Source organism: Saccoglossus kowalevskii, chromosome 9 (assembly GCF_978046115.1).
Source record: "Saccoglossus kowalevskii chromosome 9, keSacKowa6.1, whole genome shotgun sequence".
Lineage (NCBI taxonomy): Eukaryota > Metazoa > Hemichordata > Enteropneusta > Harrimaniidae > Saccoglossus > Saccoglossus kowalevskii.
Genome location: NC_140649.1, coordinates 31343238 through 31365102, shown reverse-complemented (window position 1 = coordinate 31365102; position 21865 = coordinate 31343238). Strand labels below are relative to the sequence as shown.

The 21865-nt window shown below is 33.4% G+C and overlaps 1 protein-coding gene and 1 long non-coding RNA gene across 5 annotated transcripts in view; one reads left to right on the top strand and one right to left on the bottom strand.

Moving 5' to 3' along the window:
- LOC102802515 (uncharacterized) overlaps positions 1 to 21865 on the top strand; it is a 494330-nt gene that overhangs the window by 255667 nt on the left and 216798 nt on the right. The gene's annotated exons all lie outside the window — the stretch shown is intronic.
- The window catches only part of LOC102801330 (uncharacterized), a 149048-nt gene that overhangs the window by 101797 nt on the left and 25386 nt on the right, over positions 1 to 21865 (bottom strand). For all 3 annotated transcript variants that reach the window (XR_014930436.1, XR_014930438.1, XM_085503404.1), the window contains exon 2: positions 9790 to 9906. The gene's annotated coding sequence lies outside the window, so the exon portion shown is untranslated. The remainder of the gene's footprint in view (positions 1 to 9789; positions 9907 to 21865) is intronic.

The window sequence follows — 21865 nt, the reverse complement described above, 5'->3', positions numbered from 1 at the left end:
AATGAGAGAGTACATTAATTAAAAGGTGTTCGCATCCCACAACCATGTGCTGTAGATCCCATTAAAATCACACACTGTGAATTGTAATACTGTGAGAGTTTAGATAAAACATTAAAGCAATATAGTAGATCATTTTATAGCAGATATCTTTGAGAATCTGTATTTAATACAGTGGTGACAACATGGTGAGTGGCGACTCAAATCAAAAACGAAGCAGCCCAATAATTAAAGCAAATAAATTTGTAACAGAAGAGTTTCATAAAACTACTGACAATGAAATCGATGCATAGGAATAGGAAGTAGAAAGCAATGGGGTTGCAATGTGTTTGATATGGGTGTTTAAAATAAGTCACATTTTCAATAATTCATTATTCAATAAATGAGATTTGTGATTTATGTTCACTTTTATTGAAGATGTGCTTCAAACAGAACAGATACGATATGATATGTAAAGTATAGGCCAGAATTTAGAAGCACGTCTCCAATCAAAACATATATAAAGCCCCAGAATTACTAAAATACAAATTTCTCAAATTTGTAACATAAGCCCATGCACTACTAATAGAACAAATACGGTAATTCATTTTGTTTGTGATCCACTCAAAGGGAATAATTTGTCAAATTCAGAGAAACTACAAAGGTTGTAAAATACTTTATTTTCACTATTTTTGCTGAAGGAATGATTCAGTGAAAACAAAATCCAGCGAATATACCTTTTTTCCTATATTTTACAGTTAACTTGCCAAAAATTAGTGAAAATAAATTCCATACAAATCACGAAAATTAATTCAAGTTAAAATAAAAGTATTCTACAGTAATAAAAAACAGAGGCAAATCATTTTATCACATTTGTTTTTAAATTCTTACACACACAGGTAGAACTCAAATTTTGCTTTTTATCACCTTACACAGCATGTTACAGCATTATTTCATAAAAAAAATCAATTATAATCATCAGTAATTCACCAGCACATGAAACTTTAGCTTTTTTTCATGGTGAGAAAGAAATCTTGCATCTTACAAACTTAAAATGAAGAAGCTGACATGATTATGTTAATGATTGTCAATGACATTGTCCCTGTTGCAGTTAGGAGAAATTTTATTAATTTCATGCAAAAAATAAACTTACAGACAGAAAGCATAGTTAGTAATTAAGAGTGAATAAATAGCTGGTCTAGTATCAACACAAATAAGATGTATTAAATTACTCTTTCAAAATATATGGTCAGAAATTTAAAAGGATATGCTATGCATCTTTTGAATCCAAACTGAATTTCCTTTGTCCGGGCTCATGTACAGAAATATAGTAGTATGGTTAAAGAGCAGGATTTCAGGCAGTCAACCAACTTTGACCTGATTGTGACACTAAATGTCATGGACGTGTACATTTTGAAAAAAAACAAGATGGCTGCCAGTTGGTCATTGTGGATTTGAACATGAAACAAATCAGCATGGATGTGCATCTCAACATATATAATGTTTGTATCAAATTTGAACAAAAACTTTTTCCAATAAACAAGATGGAAGCCAGTTGGCCATCTTCGATCTGACTATGAAAAAACTGACATGAACATGTATTCCTATATTTATGATGTATGTGCCAAATATGAATGAAAATGGTCCAAAAGCCTTGGAGATATAGTAGTATGGTCAAAAAGCAAGATGGCCGCCAGTAAGCCATCTTTGATCCGATTGTACAACAAATTGTCAAGGACATGTAATCTAAAATGTACAACATATGTACCAAATTTGAACAAAAACTAACAAAGCATGCATAAGATACCACATTTTCAAAAACCAAAATAGCTGCCAGTCAGCCATCTTGGATTGAATCAGTAAACCACCGCATGTGCATAGGTCCCATATAAATTACTGGGCACATGCAAAGAATGAACAGATTTGGTCCACAGGGTTCTGAAATATGACACTGGACGGACAGACAGACGGACGGATGGATGGATGAAGACCAAATCACAAGTCCCTGTTTCAAACTAAAAAGATCAGAATAACGTGAAAGAAGACATCTTTTTACAACCTTGTCCTACACAAAAATGTTGTTTCTAACGAGCACAAAAAAGAGAAGGCACTTGACAGGAACAACTACCTATGAAAAAAACTAAAAAAAATGACTTTCTATTGAATGTTGTCAAGTACATCACATTGACATAAAGTAACATCGTTATTAAACAGACATCTGGCGAAAGGTCAAACTTATGAAAGGACTTTCATTGTTATAACATTGATTTATTTTCAAAATCTAAAGTATGGTATATCTCTTTGACGTTCGCATCAAAAGCTCACGTTTATAAAACCTCTTACAAAAAAGCAGATCTTTGACTAATATGAACTTGCCACTTCAGAATTGCGGATTCTTATCATAGTGCGTTAATTGCGGCACTCTTTCAGTACCACCGCTGACATGAGCAGGGATGTCGTGGAATGTTCCTGCTTTCAAGTGGCAAAGAAATTCTATTGATGACACCATCTGCGGAAAAGCATATTTTGATAAAAAAAAAAACGACTTTGACATCAAAGCATGATACCGCTTATTTGCACATCATCTAACATAAATTTCAATTAATGCTATACTATGGTTCCTTTCAGTGGGGGTCACATGTAATTATCACTATTGAAAGGAATTTTTTCCCGTATTCGATATTTTTTTTTTGTAATTTTGCTGAGAGATGCACTTCCTTATTAAACACAGTTTCATACAAATGCGATACTTTTATCGAGTCACACTGAATATCGTATAATTGATTTTTCGCATTTACACTCTGTGAATATACTTTCAAATTTTAATAGAAATATCGTGTAATTTCACAATATTATGATTTTCTCCCACAGCCTCTCTCAATAGATACAGCTATTTGTTATGTTTTTTCTTGTACAAAAGGTTAGAGTGGAATATGGAATTAAAAGCCACAAATACTGTATTTACTTCACATATACTATTACCGTTTCGCCACCACTTACAAGTTGTAACACTCCACAAAATAGTAGTCCACCTTATTTAAATCCAATTGTTTGCGAAAAGACGCTTAAGTTAGAGAGGATTTGTGATCAACTTCTATAAACAATATCATATTTTGTTTATTTTCAAACTTGTATTGTATCATAGAAATATTACTGAAACTGTGCAAAATTTTAGCAAAATTAATGTGGACCAAAACATTCTTTAAAACATCACAGTCATCATAAAGTATGTGTTTCACGTAAATGAACGGTTTATTTTACAAGCATTGCACATTTTGCATTGGACCCAAACAGAACACAGTGTGGTGCGATGACTGACATTGTAAAATTTTAATGTGAGCAACATTTCACGGTGTTTCAATAGTAAGATAACTAGAATTGATTGGCCTCACACTGACTTGTAGATAATGACAACCCATTTATTAATTTCACATGTCATGTTAGTAATTTCAAACAGTTCTTTTCATTAACCGACATAGACAGACACACACACACACACCAAAAGTTGTCGTTTATGCATTTCAATGTAAACTATTACACTTTTACTGAGTGTAAAAAAAGCTATTTTCACAGCATGCAGATGACCACTCTTGACAAGCAAAAACAATGATCACTAACATAGTATAAATTTGACTTCAAAATGGCAACTTGAACTGATTTAACATTTACACAAAAAGTACCGGTAATGCAAAATCTTAAGATGGTTGCAGGATTGGTAATCCTCTGAATGCCATCATTTTTTTCTGGTCAATATTCTGGAACAATATATTGTACATTTTTTTATATTGTTCAGTAATTTGCAAATTTTTGACCAATGTGAATGAAAAAGGTGACAAAAGTTTACTTTAGCACTTAGATGGTAAAATATAATTCCCCTATCCAACTAAAATTACAAGAAAAGATACTAGTATTGAAATTCAGAGATAAATCACTGAAATGAGACAATGTATCAGAATTGAAGAGTGACTATCCATTAAATTGTTCTTAGTGCAATGACAACTCCACAAAACCATACCAATGATACCATTTTGCATAATGAAATAAATAAACTGAAAATAGATTTTATAATGAGAATGTGTTCACACAGACAAAATATCATCAAATTATTGGCGACCATGTGACACGTTTTCACATACAAGTACTATAAAAAAAAATTGCGATTTCAACCAGAATCATAAAATTCTCATAAAATTAAAGCATTTCAGACCAGTTAAAAGTTATCCGCTGATATTGACGCTAATCACTTTATCTCAAGTTCACAGATCCTCCATATGTTGTATTGTGTTCCAGCAAGGTCATTGATTCCACTCTAGTTTAATTTCTCGCATTATTAGAAAATTTACATATGATCCTTACGGCTAGCTTCCCAAAGATGAAACAGGCGCCGCCGACAGACATCAACAAGTAGCCGATGAAAAATCTAATTAATACCGCATTGCGATTATTTAATTGAATGTTCAGTCGATATTGATATCATTCAGATTAATGTGCAAATAGCGACTGGATTTCTATTGTTATGCTACTTTATTTATCAAGATATGCAAGAACAGCACATGCTCAGTTGTCGGCAGGAGTTTTGGTTTTTCACAGTTCACTGACTGCGATACACACAAAGCAATCGATCAACTAGAAATAATATTCAAATCATTCCATCATTTACATATGTCAAAACTTTCTCAAAACCTTATTGTTTATATATGAGCTCAGTGAACAAATACACTGCAATAGATGGCTGCACTATTTCCTCTTTTTCCATTATCGATTCAAACATTTTCTCACAACCCATCAAACACCGTACATACTAGAATTCTGAATTTTAATGCGTATACAACTTAAGCTGTCGGATGACCCCGCCAATTACATGAATTAATTCCATTTCGGAAATAGTACGTGTCTATGATTTTATCCCATACAATGCCAGGTTGGTATACCATATATGTTCTATTATAAGTAAATACGCTTATGGAAATGATTAGTTTGTTTGATTCAGTGTGGGTTAGGTGAACTAATAATCCCGCCAAAACAACGATTTACATGTACCTTAACATGAACAGTATTTGCGCTACTAGAAGTGGGTCTACCACAGATGTACATGCACATAAAACAAAAATTGCATGTATTGTATACAAAAACCTATAAATATGATGTATTTTGACCAGAGAGACACTATTCACGCAAGTGTATGCAAAAATACAGGATTGAAGATGTGAACGGCATCATGATGAAAAAACAATGATGCAGTTTGTCCGTTTTTAGAGATACAGTTAGCAGTACAGTTCTGAACAGAAGATGACTTAACATTTTATTCTGTTTATCTGTTGAAAAAGGAATGCCTTGTAACCTTCTATAATATTCGGGTCCAGGAAAAATAATTCAGGGTTAACGCAATACATTGAATTAATTAACTTCTAATGAACTCCCTATACTGCTAGATCTGACATCACCCCAAACAAATTATCCAAATATTTGTAATTTTTTTTCAATTAATTCTGACTCTGACAGACAAGAATCTTACACCCCCTACAGATTTGGATCAAATTTTGATGGCGTTGAAAAAATACATATATTAACCTTTTGATTACCATAATTATTCCTGCTAACAATTTTATTGGCGCAATATTTTGATCATTTTAACGGATTTTTATTTAATTTATTCATTTATTTTGGATCAGATAGACATAATTTTTCAAGGGCTACAGGTTTTGATCAAAAGTTACGAAAAAAATACGGAAAACATTTAACTTTGTGAAATGTGACAAAAGTTAACGCACAAAGAGTTAAAATAGTCTCTTTTGTGGAACATTGGTTGAATAGGAGGTGTGGTTATAAAGGGTCACTTCAATTCAAATGCTAAAGTCAGTGAAAAGCAATGCAGACATTTGAATGTGTATGGTGTATACACACATTTGTCGTATGGTTTAGTAACCGACGGCAAAATAAAATGATAAGAAAAGATCAACATTTCATGACAATGCTAAATACCAACATGTATGTATGCACGTGTGACAACATTGATTCATATTTGTGGTGTGACTATCCTCAGAACAGTTCCCTCACATAACATTTCTCACGGAAATAGTATTATGTTATTAAAATAGTGACAGCCATATTTATAACTTGTGATATTGAAATAATTTCTTTAGTTTAGGAAATAAACTTCTTTGGGATTCACAAATCAAAGAAAAAAATCACAGAAAAGTAACGAAGCTAGGGTTGAAATTGACATTATCTGCACACGCTGTCCTTATTCGATCTGGTTCATGTGTTGTGCAGCATTCTACGATTATGTTAATTCTATTTTTAGTAAGATCACATAATCTCGACACTATAAAGAATTTCATTGATTTTGTCGAGCAGAAAACATATCATGGCAGTGTTAAAATGTTTTTGAGAATGCTACATCTATAGAAAAACTTTTATTGGGTGTCAAATAGACTAGTAGACCATAATTCTACGAGTTGAACTTGAATGGCCCAATGTTAGACTGTGAAGCACTTTCATTTAGTAAAAGAAATATTTTCTAGAAATTTTGTCTTCATGAATGCCATAAAATCATTGCAAAACTCCAAGCAGTGAAAATTAAGTGTTTCACAATACTGTAAAATACTTTATTTTCGCTTGGAATTAGTTTTCGCTGGAGGAATGATTCAGTAAAAATAAAATCCTACAATTATACTTTTTTTTTGTATATTTTACATTCAACTTGTGAAAAATCAGTGACAATAAAATTCACACAAAACACCCAAAAATTCTTTTCAGCGAAAATTAATTCCAGCTAAAATAAAGTATTTCACAGTACCAGTATTTTATACTCACAGCTTAGCTACAAGTATTATGCATTGAGTTTGAAGATGACTTTTAAAATTCCCTTTTTCATCTCATTTTATATTTGATCAGGAATAATAAAACTAAATAACTAACTTCCACTGAAATTAGAAAAAAAAAACTTAAACAAAATAAACAGACTGTAAAAAAAAAATTTATATAGAAAAAAAAAAAAAATACGACCACTAAGAGCCATCATGAAAAAGAATCAGGACTTCATTCTGAGGTCACTTATTTTAGAACATTTCAATCAAAGGCCCCGTTTTTTTTCACCACTAACTATATTATTAATTTAAACATGACTGGAGGCAGGAGATTTTATTGCAAAAAAAAAAAAATCTCATTTTGAGTATCAAGATAGACGCGTGGAAAGATGTTTTACATACTACAGTGAATACATTAAACACTTGCCGTTCTGACATGATTTCTATTCAATTCAATGTCAATGTCGTTTCCCTTTAATATTCTAAAACTGAATGTTTGACATCTTTTTTTCATTTCCGTGATTACCGTAAACCTGTTTGAAGCTGGTTGAACTGTTGAATGTTTTTGTGTTACAATTACTACTCTCTAACACAATTAGATACATTATAACCAATTTTAAACAAAATTGGACGTTTACAAAATAAATGTTTTTGAACTGAATTACAAATTCCACTTGAAAATAAATGGTGAATATTACATCAAATACACTGTTTGTTTCTCTATATTTAACACGGTAGGCCATATTTATGATTCCATAAGTTTGCACATCCTGGTATTTTGCCAGTATTGTTGTCATCTGTAATAATTTATTAATGTTTCACATTAAATTTTTGCTTTTGAACTATTCTCTGGAATCTTCCACTTTGAGTTGAACCAATTGCAGTATTGTATTGTACTTTGACAACATTATGCAAATACTCCAAGTGACTTTATATCTCTTGGTGATCTGTTGTACTATTCTACACAACGCAACCCTAAGATTTTGTAGCAGTGAGAATGTCAGTGTCTTTTTCACAAATACCACAATATTCTACAGTGAAAATTAAACGGTTTACAATAATTAATCACATTAAAGCGTGAGGGTCGTCACCTGTGCATGTGCGGGAATTGAGTCCCAAGCGACGATAACAACACATGCTAAAAATGCAAAGGCTCATGGGTAGATGCTTGTTTGTAAATAATAACAAGCTATGGCCATCTGACGCATGCGCAGGTGACGACTCCCCTGCTTTAAATAATGCTTAGTGACATTAATAAAAAAAAAACACTATTAAGTTGAATTCTAAATAAATGATCTTAAATAAAATAATATGACTATCTTATCAATGATTTATCACTTCAGTAAAAATACATTCCAAGTAAAGTATTGTAAAGTAATGTAGCCAACTAAAGTTAACAACACACACAACGTAGACGACTACAGATTGTGAAATCATTGAATGATACAACAAAACACCATAAGTCAATATGTGAAACCTAGATTTTGATCCCATATCAAATATTCATATTTCGAAAAAATCAATTACTGAAGGAAATATGATGTGGTGCAGAGTTCCACCTCTTACAGTATGCTTCCAAGATACCATGTTAATAACCAATTAACACCAAAGTACGTAACTTTATTACTTTTTTAATGAGCTAAAAATAATAATTATCAGAAGACCTTACAATCGTGCCTGTTATCTATTCGGACGGAATTGTGTCAAGATAATTCAGATTAATTAGGAAAGCAGCAACAAATCATACCAACGTTTATTTTTAGAGGTTTGAGTTGACATATTGAAATAAAGACAATAATTCCACATGGTTTATGCACAGTTTGCACCACTCATACGGCAAAGTTGAAATTTTATGCGAATGGCGCATTTCAACATTGATTTATTGTAACTTATAGCAGACTACATAATAATTAGTAACATTTTTAAAAAATATATATATTTTTCAATAAAATGTAGAATAAATGTAAACACAATTTTGCAGACAATATTTGTTAACAGTAAACTAACTAAATATAGGTAGAAAATTTGCAGACAGCGATTTTGATCTTATATTTTTGGTGGGAACACAATCACCATCAAAGTGACAATATGATTAAATTTTTGCAAAAATATAAATAATACATGTAATATGTAGTGTCCATGGGCAGAAGGCAGGGTCAAACTGATATAGATTGAAACAATATTTGACAATTCATTTGAATATTACGATGGCAGACTAAATTAAATCATTCTAGCATTTATGCAGAATCTCTATAACATAAGGTCCCCCCATAGAATTGTTATCTGTTCTGAGGTGGTGTGGGAGTCTTTGCATTAAAATCACTTTTTTTTTTGTCTTCGTCAATTTTCTCATATGTTAATTTGTCTAACCATTGCAAACAGCAGACAGATTGGAGTCTGAGCGTCTGTGCGCTAAAACCACGTCTGGCTCTTACAGCAGAAACATTTTTTGAAATTCACATAGGTAGAGAAAGATTTTACTAAACTGATAGCAAAAGCATCTAGTGTGAACTATGATCCTGGTTACCCTAAATATTTGGCCAAAAAATTCACGAAAGTGGGAATTATAATGACACCCCCTCCCCCAAATGTATAGAAAATGGCTAGATTTGGTTTGGTTTAATCGTACAAGAACTGCACCACAACCATGAATTAATATGAATTTGTCTGAAATTCTAGTGCGACACTTTGCACATTTTATGTATTTTTTTGTTGCTATGGAATTTAATTTATCAAAAGTTGTTGAAAAAAAGTAAAAAATTATAAGACAAAAGCTGACTTTAATGTTGATACTTTAAACAAATCAAATCATTTTTTTCAAGTATACAAATCTTCAATTTGCATAATAAAAAAGAAATTCAGAAACAGAACAGTATTCAAGTAGAATGACAGATTACATGCACACAGAGACAAGAATCAATCGATAACAGTGAAGGCAGTTGTTTTGACAGTCTAGAAGTCTACTGCCCTCATAAGGTCAAATACCAAGTCCCATGTGACTTACCTGTCTTTAATTTGTAGGTCAATTCTGTTTAGAAATTGGTGTCACATGACCATTATTTCTGTTTTCATACATAGGACTGAAATGTGACTGTAGAATTTTAGCCAGTACTGTAAGATTCTGGAGGAAATAAAAAAAAAAAAGAGCAAAAAATTGTCAGTGAGATTTTTCTGGCAAATTTTGTTTAGTTGTATCATGGTTGATCTAGTACTTGCTTGTCATTTATTCTAATTTTTCATATTCATCTAAATTTTTTTTTCAGAAGACAGACAGTTTTATAGGACTTGAAGGGTTTGTGTGAACAACCTTTCTGATGATAAAGAACACATTTTATTTGAGAGCAGAAAAACAAAATAATTCTGACAGATGTAAAGGGTAAACTAAAAATCATTGTAATTGGGACTGCAGAAATTGAGCAAATTTTTTTCAAGGCTACTTTGAGGTGCTTGTACAGAGAATAAAAAAAGCTTTCCCAAATTTGTTTTTGCTCATGAGATAAAAAGATAAATAATGTTCTGTGCAAGAAGTTTTAGAAAATTGTCACATTGTGATTTTATTTTCATTTTGAATCTTCGTTATTACATAGCGTCATGTTAGATCATATTTTATAGCTTTATAGTCACATAATGGTGTTATGACAGTGGGCTGTGATTCAAGCCCCTTTTCAACTCCCAATTATTTGTTTTCAGCGGTGGCAAAGGGAGGGCAGAGGGGCGGTAATCTCCTTGAAAAAAAATGTTGAGGGGTCACCCCTCCAAAATCAAGCTGAAACCCTTTGTGTCAGAAAAATTTGCCCCTCAAAATGCACGAAATAGCGTTTCAGAGGGTCTAGATTTCAACATTTTTAAGGGGGAGCATGCATCTGTTGAGCAGACCCCCTCTTAACCCCCTACCCCCCTCCAATACAAAATTTCATGCCATCGCCTCTTTTTTTTATTGAAATAATCTGATATAAGATTCTGGTTTGGCACATGTACATGTACGTCCTCGTTTGAGGGAACAAAAAAAAAGTATTACACAAATTGAGACTAAACTACGGGATAGTGATGATCTCTATAGAAGTACAGAGGATGATGTTGAGAACAGCTGTGATCACTGGATACGAATCTGATATCAATAGCAGACTCTTTCAGCATGACGGTAGCGTTCCTCGATTTTAGTCTTTACTCGTCTAGTCTTTCAAGGCCTTGTAGCAGTTTGACATCAGAGGGCATTGCTATTTCATTTCATATGTAAATTAGATGCATTAATATTTAAATTAGCCACCATGCATGCTCATGAATGGAGCACAGCTAACGTACGTGTCATTGTGATATAGTGACAAACAGATATCAGATGTTTAGTTGAAATATTCACACAGAAAGCGCATCCTTAATTAAGACAACTCTAGTGTTATATATCAACATATTTTAATGAATGATACAATACATTTACACACTCACTGCCTATAAATTCCTGGCTTAATAACAGCTGCTCAAATTCTATGCATATGGAACTAATCCTATGGTATCTTGAATACCATTTCATAAATATAAGTACATAATACTGCCGTATGGTTCAGAACTTGATACAAATCTCAGAAAAACGGATAACTATGCTGTACATGTAAAGACAATAAAAAGATGAAAAATTGCAAAATGTGAAAAAAGAACATGTTCTCTATGAACATGTAATGGAGTGGAACATTCTGAAAATGAACTGCAAACATCATTCCAACTCTAGACGTCATTTTTTATCGCCAGTAGACTGAATTCCATGGAGATCTTTATCAGACAGTGTTGTATACTGCCCTCACAGTTTGACCTGTCATCAGTTACAGTCAATGAACTCTTATGACCAATTGGTTCGCTTATCATGCTGAATTTATGAATCATAATAAAGTACACCAAGTTTGGGAGAAAAAAAACGTTAAAAGCGATGCATAGTTAATGAAGTACTTTGCGAGAAAAAGAATGAGGTGACCTGAAGTAGCCATGTATGACAACGTGGTTAATAACTCATTTACGCTACACGGCAAGATTCATAACCAAAATTACTCATCAAAATGTCACATTTTTTGCTGCTTTACATCAATTTTTAATTGTTCATTTTTTGTCAGAACAAAGGATTTTTGTATTCTCACGATTACAGTTCCCAACTAAATACTTTCTATTTCCATTTCTAGTAACATAGTTGAACTCTGGTGACCTTGCCCTTTAATATTATTTTCCAGAGACAGCTGCAGGAAATTTTGCATGAGGGGGTGATATCTGCTCCCCATCAACGAATGCGCGCCCTTACTAGAGGGGGTCCTGGGCATACTTGCCCTTAAAAATGTTTGCAATCTTGACCCTCTGAAATGCTATTTCCTGATGTTTGAGAGGCAAATTTTGCTAACACAAAGTGTTTCAGCTTGATTGGGGGGAGGGGTGATAACATTTTTTTTTGGGGGGGGTAACATTTTGTCTCCCAACCAACCAAAATTAATGATTTACTGAGACAAATATGAACTGCCTTATTATATTCATTATGTGACTACCGTATTATTTGAAAAGTAAAAAAAAAACATTGTTTTTGTTTTGATAACTTTGGACTAAACAGATTTTCTATTGGATTCAGATCCTGATCAAAAGTTTGGCACCCAATTCATAGGAGTGCTTATATCCATTATCAGACATCTTGTTTGCTGTTAAGATTTTATTGGTAGGTTTGCAAATGTGTACCATGAGTTGGTATTGAAACCCAGTCTAGTATTTCCATGGAATTTGGGAAATATGATATTATTACAAGATAAATGATTTGCTTCATTGAACACATACAACAATGCATATTCCCACTGGGATCAGTGACCTTTGAATGTGTATCACCAGTGATCAGTCAAAATATTTTATCGGATTTTCTCAATTTTTTGCATGATATTTTTACACAGGACATTCGAACTAAGGGAAGGTTTTATAGTGATAAATTAGATGACTAAGTTTGATAAAGTTTGGAATAGAATTAGTAAAGTTATTGTGCACACATAACAATTATTAACAATGACGACGACGGCAACAACAACGACGACAGACATTTTTTTCTTAATATACCTTTCCCTTCTATCTTTGATGATAAGGGCAAGGTAAAAATTTATCAAAATGCCAACTGTTAACTTCATTTTATTTTATTGGAAGACAATTAATAACACATTCTGCAGCTGATATTCAATAGTAGTTCACTAATATCATAGCCCATCCACAGTGCACAATATGGTGGCATCCCTATGGTAGAATGGAATGTTCCACATTGAGAGGCATCATGGGTAACTAACCAGAAGTACAGAAGTGATTGGTTTCAATATCGTTATCAGTGTTATAATAATAATAATAACTCTATTTAATTAAGCGCAACAATTCCAACATCTGAAGATCAAAGGCGCTGATACAATAAACAATCAGTCAAATATTAAAAGCACATTTAAATAAGTGCGTTTTCAGTCTGGATTTAAAAATGTCTACTGAAGGACTAGAACGAACAGACAGAGGTAATTCATTAAAAAGTTTAGGACCTAAATTTTCAAAAGCACGGTCTTTGTATAACACCTTGGACTTTTTACTACACATCTGACGAGTTTTAATAAGAAACTTCGATTCAGATCTTAAACTACGACTCGGTACATAAAATTCGATTAATTCACATAGATAATTTGGGGCAAAACCATACAAAGATTTATACACTAGTAAAAGTAATTTGAAATTGATTCTTTGTACAACTGGTAACCAATGAAGTTTAATAAAAATGTCTGTAATGTGGTCATATTTTCGAGCACGAGTGACAAGGCGGGCTGCTGCATTTTGTACACGAATAAGAGGTTTTATCTTAGTTACAGGGAGACCAGACAATAGTGAATTACAGCTGTCTAAGCGAGAAGATATGAAAGCATGTACCAACTTTTCAGTATCAGATTGGGATAATGATTTACGAATACGATTAATATTTCTTAAATGGGAATATCCAGATCTACAAATAGTAGAAATGTGTGTTTCCATAGACAGCTGCGAATCAAACAAGACACCTAAGTTTCTAGCACTTGACGAAGCACTAACCAATTCTTCACCAATTGCGATACTAGACAAAGGACACGAGTCTTGTGAGAATCTCCGAGACGACATGCACACAAATTCAGTTTTCGACACATTCAAAAGTAGGAAATTACAAGACATCCAATCGCTAACATCTTGAATACATGTCTGAAGTATCACCCGGGCGCGAATTTGATCATCTTCAGAAACCGATAAATAAATCTGTGTGTCATCGGCGTAAAAATGATATTTTACGCCGTGACGTCGCAATAACTCGCCCAATGGACGCATGTACATTGAGAACAATAATGGCCCTAAGACGGAGCCCTGTGGAACACCGGTTACTAATATAGACGTCATATCAGAAAATACATTTCCAATTTTCACTTTTTGAATGCGGTTACTCAAATACGACTCAAACCATTTGATGATGAGACCATTTAAACCAAAATTTGATCTCAACCTATCGATGAGAATCCTGTGATTCACAGTATCAAAAGCGGCTGAAAGATCCAAAAGTACGAGAGCAACTGAATTCTTAGAATTATCAATACTGCATAGTACATCGTTAGCGACCCGCAAAAGAGTGTTTACTGGCATCCAAGCATTTCCAATATGATTTTAATCATTGCTGTGGTGAATAAACATTTTACACTTTGAAGTAAATTGGATATGGCAAGGTAGACAGGTTTTTAATGGCTGTCTTTACCCTGCCTTTATATCAATAAGTTTCTTGTGTATATATATATATATATATGATGACTGTGTCGTAATTAAACAAGATTTACGCATAAAAACCAACAAGTGTGGGGGGTTAAATAAAAATAAATTCAGCTTTTTAAAATCAAACAGTATACTAGTATCTATTGTAACTAAATATAAATTCTGCAATAATGAAAATGATTCATCCACACAGATATACAGAATATCTCTGGCATAGTTTATGTCAGGATTATGGGATTTTGCTATAAATAAACTGCCGTAATCTCAGAACATGGTACAGTGCAGGAAACAAATGTGGAGGAAATGCACAAATGATAACGACATTTTCTACCCTATATCAGGGGTTCTCAAGAAAAAATGAACAAGAGGGAGCACACACAGCGCGGAGCAATTAAGCAGGGGGGAGGGAGGTATCGGAAGGTTTCTGAGCAATTTTAACGGTGTATCTATCGCCATTGAAATATTTTTGGAGTAATTTTAGTGTATTTGGTGTGCAGACACATTGTCAGTTGGGAAGTTTTCACAGAGAAAAATATATTTGAGAAAGATTTCATGTTGTACGGCAGCACAGAAGTGCGCTGCTCCAGAATTATGTTTATGACTTGAAAGTTGAAAGAGTATTAGGGTGCTGCGCCTCGTTTTAAAAAAAAAAACCTACTATATGCATTATTTCATTTGTTGATTTCATGATGATTTATTGAGAATTGCAAGGAAGTTTTATTGAAATTATTCTAAATACCACAATAGTTATACATTTAATACATTTCGTGATGTTTTTTTTTTCTGAATAAAACATTTTCATGTATAATTAATTACATTACATAATGTGGAGTAATGTCATTTGAAACAAAACAAAAGAGATGCAGAAATGTGTAATATTACAAAAAAACTCACACTAACATTTCAATCTTAAAGAGCGCCCTCTTGTGTCAGTATATTGAAAATTGACAGATGACCAAATAACAAGGTAACGACCAAGTGAAACCTAAACTGAGATGGCTAAAAATAACTGTTAATTTTAGGTAATTGAGAGTCTGAAAAATAATAATTCGATAAAGTCTGACGCACTTATGCCGTAATTCTAATTCATTTTTTAGACCACCTCTGCGTTTTTCATTTTTAATCTACCAGTATATATTGATTGATTCTTTTCATTTTTTCATCACGACATGTGTTTGCTTTGTTGTACAATAATCTTTACCACGGAAACTGTGCAGCCACATTACCACGGAAACTGAGCAGCCACATTACCACGGAAACTGAGCAGCCACATTACCTTGCGAAACTGAGCAGAAAAATAATTGCATGACCATAATGAAGCTTGTGGAATGAATCAAGTCGCATATTTTTGTAGAAAATGAGATTGTCAGGTCTACTGCTTCAACCTCTTTCAGGAAAAATGTTTTTAAAGTTACATTTTTTTTGCATAAGAAAGTCTTTTTTATAGATGAGCTTATTAGGTCTACCGCTTCAAAAAAATGTTCTAAAATTGAAGTTTCTTTTTACACAAAAAAAGATGCTACATAAGAAATGAGCTTGTATTGTATGCTAGATAGCTGCTTCAACTTCTTTCATAAATAATGTATATAAAGTTGCTGTTTCTGTTGTGCGAAAAGTATTTTTCACAGCAAATACGTTTGTCTTGATGGCCAGCTGATTCAACGTCTTTCAAAGAATGTTTATAAAGTTGCAGTTTTCTTTGCATAAAAATAATAACATTTGCAGCAAACAAGCGTGTAGCAATGAATGCCAAAGTTAATTACCGGTATGACAGTTTTCACAAAATTAACACATTTTTTTTTAATCAAAAATATTAAGACAAGCCAATGCAAATGCCCATTTAGTTAAAAATTTAAAAATTATAGAAAAATATGTAAAAAGGGAGAAAAAGTTGCACCAACATTTTTGTGGGGTGAAAATAATTTAACAATTAATCAGGTGACAGCAATATGGCAAGAATGGTAAAATCTGAGTTTTATATTAATATTATCATTTCACTATTCAGTACTAAAATTACAGGAAACTATACATGTACAAACGGTGACCTGTCAGGATATTTGATTTGCCGCATACAGTGATAGAGATATGAACCAGTCACAATGCCTGCAGCTATATGGTATAAGCAATCATACAAATATGTTATCACTTGTCCCTGCCTTATCATACTATTATTTGAATTGAAAAAAATGTCAAATGAAAATGATAATAATTCACATCACTGGCATTGAAATTCTAATTTTGACCAACCTTTATTGAAATTTGAAAAATTTCTGATTTTTCTGTTTTCTAGATAACATTTTGACAACAATCACAGAATCTGCCTCATGACTAAGCTGGAATTTTTAGACTCTAAATTTTGATACAAAATTGCAACTATATCTGACATTAGAATGGATATCAATTGATACTGGTGAACGTTTGCTGTGTGCATTACCAGCTGGAGGAAAAATGATCATGGGTCATGATCTTTAACCTTTAACCTCTGCTACTCATTCCATGAATGGCAATGTCTACATGTTCTGAAAGCCAGAATATTAAGGAGATCAGACACATATATTTTAGACACATGTATTTTGGTTAAATGGATTGCTGCAACACAAATGCAGGAGTAAGACAAAGTTTGTTAATCTGCACAAATGTTTTTGGAGGTATTTTGTTAAATTTATATATGGGTCCAATAGATTAGAATGATCTTGAAATTCAGTCGTCTGAGTACTACTAAATTTGTTTAAACCCCTGTATGGAAAGGCTACTTCACTGTGTGTATTGTCCGATGTCCACTTACAGTCCACAGTAGTCATGTAACAGGAAATAATGAAAGACTGTCAAGATATGTTCCGACAAATAAAAGCAAGAACTGCATTATTTTTTAGGAATCACTCACTGGTACACTTGAAGTAGATTCATAAAAACACTAAAATCAGGATTGTAACGAAAGCAGAAAAATATCTGTCTTGATATTTTGTTAGTCATTAAATTCACGCACACACAACCACAACCACCAATCCCACCCCAAACTAAAAATCCCTCCCTGTCAACAAAGTTTAATTAGTAAATTGCTTTTAAAATTTCACTGTAAAAATAGCAAGAGCTATCAAGTAACGCTACAGATACTTGCACATGGTACTGAAGTAATTTTTGAGTAAATGTCAGATTGTTTTAATCATGTTTGCAGTTAAAACAGCCAACCCACCTACAGGAATGAAGGCTGAATGAAATGAAACATCCACTATTTCTAGCACGATAACTAGGTCGGTACAAGTATATTTCTATGGCAACAGTGATTTCAGGGAAGAAAACATGAGCATGCATGTGTCCTTAGCAACGATATCAACATTTGCTTAAATCCTCATGTGTAGACACTTATTTGTAAACAATGACATGCTATGACAGCGTGGACAGAGTAAACCCCATTGACCTATGTCGTACATCAACCATTTCTGGCTATGTGTGCTTACAGTTTTGAAAATATTCCTTCTGTTAAACATAGTCTTTAGAATGTAGGATTTTCAGAACATGGTAAACTTGGATGGATTACAATTTCACATTTAAAACTGGTATTCAATTTCATAATGTTCTAAGCAATTTCTCTTGGTCATAAGTTCACAAACAATGTCTTCCATAGGATTGTTATTCCACATGTTCAAGTGGATTTAACCTACCGGTAGTTGATTTTAAATATCAGTTAAAACAAGTCATTGAAAATGACACAGTCCCTGTTAAATTTTTGAAAGTTCTCTTTGTGCTCATCATACTAAAGCGGAGGGGTTGTCGCGAGCGTATCCTTGAAACTACAGTTCCAAGTGGCGTATACAACAGATTGTTTATTTACATCAAAACACATGTTCTGTGTAGTAGTAATATGGCCAAAAATAAAAACAGCCGTTATTCGGCCATCTTTGATCTGATTATGAAACACACTGATATGTATGATGTATGTGCCAAATACGAATGAAAATGGTACATAAATTGTGGAAATATAGTAGTAAGGCCAAAAAGTCAGATGGCTGTCAATCGGCCATCCTTGACCAGATTTTGAAACAAATTGTCATGGACATGCATCCTAACATGTATAAAGTACATGTATATGCCAAATTTGAATGAAAACTGACAGAGCACGTCCAAGATACCACATACAAAAACCAAAACAAGATGCCTGCCAGTTGACCATCTTTGATCCAATTGCGAAATAAATCGTCATGGACATGTATCCTAACATGTATAATATACCGTATTACCACGGGCACGCGCCCAGAACATAAAAATCATGAAAAAATGGGGGTGGGCGCTTACCCGAGGACCACCCCAAAAAAGATTTTAAAAAGTTGTTTTTGTGATCGTATGATAAGGTCAAATAAACGAATGCTTTCGTACACTTTGTAGACGTACTTATTTCTTGATTTATGCGAGGTTTAAATAAACGTGAGCACTCGGTCAAGAACTGTGGGAACACTAAGACACGGGGTCGATTTTCAAGAATAAAACTTGTTTTATGTCAGTGAATGAAGTTGTATTACTCACTGAAATTGGCTACAAAGTATGGTAAGTATTGTAATCAATGCACGGTTACTTTTTTAGTAACCGTGATCAGTGCATTCAAGTCGATGGTGATGACCTCATTAGCATAATTTTGTTTATGCACGTATTGATACATCGCATCGTAATTACTGAAGAATAGCAGACAGGGTTATGAAACAAATAAACCTTTTATTACTGATGTGAAATGTTTACAAACTATTGTGAATACATAAACATATCCAAATGGCGATACATAAAAAACAGACTGAAAATAAACTCTGGTCGACCTCATTAACATGATTTATTCACGCACCCACACACATGACAAAATTACAAAAATAACGATGATGCAACAAGTTCCCATCGTCGGCATGCCTCATTATGGTTATCGTAATGGACTTGAGGTCGGCAAAATGTTTATTCTTCAACGACAGAAAAATAATCCACATGACCGTAATGCCATAGCTGTGATGAAGGATGGAAAGAAAGTAGCAAGTTTACTCAAGATGTCTCAAAAGTGCTAGCTCCCGTTATGGATTCACAGTCAGCGAAATACTACGTTTTGAAACCAAAGCTAAGTGCTTCAAACCACTCACCAAGGTATGGATCATTGCAATACTGCAATATTGGATTCATCGTGAATGAAGAGAAAGCAGAACGTGTGTGCTGCATGGTTCGTCTTACGTTCCAATGAGTTTTTACGTAAAAACACAAACAAAGCGGTCCTTTTCAGGGCCACCACACACTCCAAAATAAGAACTACCGTAACAAACACACTATTTAAATAAATCGAACGCGTTCGTTTTTGACAAATAAAACTTTATTGTTGACCCCGTTCTTGGCTAAAAATCACCCTGGGCGTTTAACCGAGGATGTCCCCAACATGTAACTTTTGTTGCCCAGGGAGGGGCGCGTGCCCGGGATAATACGGTATGTACCAAGTTTGAATGACAACTTACAAAGCATGTCCAAAATACAACATTTTCAAGAAACAAGATGACTGCCAGTCGACCATTTTGAATCGAATCGCTAAACCACTGCATGTGCATATGTCCCACATAAGATACTAGGCACATGCAAAGAATGAACGGAATCAGTCCACAGGATTCTGAAATATGACTCTGCACAGACTGATGCACAGACTGACACACAGACGGACACACGGACGAACAGACAGACTCAGGAACGGTCGGGGACATGTATCCTAACATGTATGATCTATGTACTAAATTTGAATGAAAACTGACAAAGCATGTCCAAAATACGACATTTTCAAAAAACAAGATGGCTGCCAGTCGGCCATCTTTGATCCAATTGTGAAATAAATCGTCATGGACATGTATCCTAACATGTATAATCTATGTACCAAGTTTGAATGAAAACTGACAAAGCATGTCCAAAATACAACATTTTCAAAAAACAAGATGACTGCCAGTCGGCCATTTTGAATCGGATCGCTAAACACTGCATTGTGCATATGTCCCACATAAAGTACTAGGCACATGCAAAGAATGAAGGAATTCTGAGATATGACTCCGGAAGGACGCACGCACGCACAGACGCACAAAGACTGAATTATAAGTGCTCGTTTACAGTATTATCAACATGTTATCAGCATTAGAAAATGGAAGTACGTCTAACATATTTTCACATACACATACATAAATTGTATTGAATTTTAAAAATCCAGATCCTGAAGAAGATATGATTTCAATAAAGGCATTATTTTTATTATTATTTTTAAATGACAGAGGTATATCAGTGGTCAAAATGTCATATTTGAATACCATATTTGCTTTATTACATGTAATAGCATATGCGCTGTGTTATTTTTGCCAAAAACTGTTGTTTTATTGTCAAAATAAGTAGTATCTCCAGGATTTAATGTAGAGCAAATGTTATTTTTGATTTATGCACTTCTTAAGGAGATGTGCTTTTAATAGTTCTGTAATCATGATTTATTTCACAACCCTTCTCACTCTCTCTTTTTCTCTCTCTGTCTCTCTAAACGGAAATACATGGCTTGACATCCTAAGCCTATAATCCCAGCAGCTTGTAGCTTGGCTTAATACCTAAAGCTGTCTTGCTGAATGATTACTATGACAATTTACTGACAAGTTCAAGTAAAGACATTGACAACTTACTCATGTATTAATTCATGCACGTGCCAGAGTCACTAAAGCATGTCAGTCCTCACTGACCTTTGACTTGTTGTCAATTGTTATCAATTAGTACAGAATGGACACGTTGAATCATTCAGTTGCATCTCTTTACAGTCCATCAATAAGCAACGTCTATTTGTGTTTGAAAATTTAATGATATGAGGAATATAATTTTTTCCGAGTTTTTAATACATGTTAATATTAAAATTAATTTCTTAATGTGTGAAAAAAATGAAACAATGAAACTTGTTGAGCACAACTACTCCTAAAGATTCCATTCACTGCGCACAGGGCCCCCAAGAGATGTGACAATGCATCATGGGAGAAATTCTCATTAACTAAATGGAAAAGAATTAGCACTTAGCTAATTAGCTATTAGCTAATTTAAATGACAATTGAAATAATTTTTTTAACAATAGTAGGATTTAATAATACATCAGTCAGTTTATGATACCAAACAAATTTTATATACGTGAAGATGTTCTTTCACCTTATGACCTACTGTAAAAACATTAACTTTTTCACCACCAAACTTCCTCACCCAAAATATTCTGTACTTTTTTGTTTATACATGTATTTTTCAATATTTCTGGAAATGAACCCTAATTTTGGAGCCAACAAACAAAATTTGTGTTA